Source organism: Octopus bimaculoides, chromosome 5, assembly GCF_001194135.2.
Source record: "Octopus bimaculoides isolate UCB-OBI-ISO-001 chromosome 5, ASM119413v2, whole genome shotgun sequence".
Lineage (NCBI taxonomy): Eukaryota > Metazoa > Mollusca > Cephalopoda > Octopoda > Octopodidae > Octopus > Octopus bimaculoides.
Window position 1 is genome coordinate 46,962,451 of NC_068985.1, and position 2,625 is coordinate 46,965,075.

The window sequence follows — 2,625 nt, forward strand, 5'->3', positions numbered from 1 at the left end:
ATATATATATATATAAATATATATATATAAATATATATATGATGATGAGCGATAATGATAGAAAATCATCTGCAAAAAAATAACGTTCCGCTGCATGACATGATCTGCCGAATGCAGAATAATATATATATATATATAACTTTCCTAACAAAGGCTGAATATAACTAATTACTCGTTTGAATTTTAAAAATCTGAAAACATTAGGGAAGAGCAAACGGCTCTAATAATGTCAATTAATTGTAATTTGGGAAATTTTAGGTAAATAAAATATCAAGGTGGTTCTTAATCTTGCCGACTGAGTAGAAGATAATTCGCTGAGGAGGAATAACACCAAACAAATGTCGGTTACTTAATCAGTTGTCTTAAAAAAGATCTACAGTAGTATCTATTATCTTTTACTTGTCTTCGTCATTAAACTCCAGCCATGCTGGAGCATCATCTTCAAGTTTCAGTCGAACGAATCAACATCTGTACTTATTTTTTAACGCCTGGTACTTATTTCATGGCTCTCTTTTGCCGAACCGTTATGTTATGAGGACGCAAATTCATTAACACTGGTTGTTGAGCGGTGGTGGATGGACAAACAGAAACAAAGACACGCACATAGCTGTAAATACATATACACATTCGACGAGCTTCTTTCAGTTTCTGTCTGCCAAATCCACTCACTAGGCTTTTGTTGGCCCGAGGCTATATTAGACGACACTTGCCCAAGGAGCCACCAGGTGGGATTGAACCCTGGACTATATGGTTGGGAAGCGAGTTTCTTACCACGCAGCCATGCCACCGAGTACTCTATTTTCTATACTACTACATCAGCCGAAATTTGAATTAAACGATGTTAGCTTTCTGTTTATAAATATGAAACATTCTTAGAAGGAACTTTTGTTGACTAATTGCATGGATAATCTCAGTCAATTGAAATAGTTTCAACATACAGTATTGTATATTTCAGATACAATTCAATGCGTATTTCGTATACAGAACACTCCCTTCAGGCATTGTCATTAGTCATATCATTCATATAATTAAAGTAGTATACTTTTCTTCTTTGGCCCTTTCTTCCATCTCTCTCTCTCTTTACACATATCACAGCACCTCTTCCTCATTTTCTTTAGTTTCTCTCATTTTCTATTTCTGTCGTCCAAAATTCGTCTTCACGGCAATAAATATTTCTGATTTACTAACACTTCTATGTTTTTACATTTTTTTCATGATTTCTCTCACAGTATCTTTATTAAATCTTACGTTTCCCTGATCTTTTCTCTCATATATCTTTCATGTTCCCTTCTCCCCCATTTTCATCTCCCACACATTCTTTTTTTATTATTACTCTGTAAAAATATCATTTTTCAACTAAGCCACCATTTTATCGACAGGCCGAAAGACTGAAAATATCGCAAAATCTGAAGGGAAGAACCAATATATAGTGACTGAGTTTAATTAGCCCCCCCCCCCCCCCCAAAAAAAAAATGACAATCCCGAAAAAGAACAATGTTTGTTTCAATATCCGATTTCATATCAGGAATCATGAAAAGCAGATACATAAACGTAACAACGCGAGTCTCGGTCAGGCTAGCAAGATGTTGAAAAACACTATACATTGTTGTCTAAAAAAGATCATCACAACGCAACTTTACTTGGTAAAATTGTGTCTTTTCTAGAATTTACACTAACGCGCCACTGCCAGCGTGGAAAAACTGCAACTCACAAGGGGACAGGCTGAAAAACTAAAAAGAACGCTAATGATATATATATACACACAATAATACCTCACCTTACGAGGACCCGCTTTACGAAATCCCGGGTTTACATGTTTTATTTCATAATAAATTTTTCAAGCACAAGATCCAAATTTTGAACCAGTTCCAAAAGTTTCTACCATCATATCAAATGCTTCTGTTACCAAGAAATTTAATGAGAGCTAAAAAACGCTTCTTCTGTGCAGACAAATCTAGACATGTTTTTTTAACAAGAAATCTACAAGTCTGTCTATGAGTGCTTCTGAATCGGCGATCGAGTCTACAAGTGATGGTGTACGCGAGTGTAGTGCGAATGAAAGCGATTCAGAAAACGGTTATATCAGGTCATACCATAAGTTCTGTACGAATTTTGAATAAAGAAAACAAGTTATCAAATGTTATATTGAATTGAAATTTAATCGTCAATGTACTTTCCCTGATTATCTATGACTTCCTTCCATCTATTTACAAGTTTTTAAATCCCACCAATGTAAAACTCTTTTGGTTTCAGAGCGAAGAACTCTGAAATGTCAGTTTCGACTTCATCCTGGCTTGCGAAAGTTATGTCCCCCAAATGATTCTATAAACTACGAAACAAATGGTAGTCTGAAGGAGCAAAGTCGGAAGAATAAGATGGAAAAGGAATTTTATTTCCAACCAAGCTCTTCGATCTTCTAAGATGTGATCTTTGCAGTGTGGGGTCACGCATTGTCCTGATGAAACATTACTCCTTTCTGATTCACTAAAGCAGGTCTTTTTTTCTTCAAAGCTTGGTTCAAACGCTCTAATTGCTGACAGTAGACTTGAGCATTAGGTAATAACAATTCAAAGTGTACGGACGAACTTATACGCATACATACAGACACACACGAACACCCATATG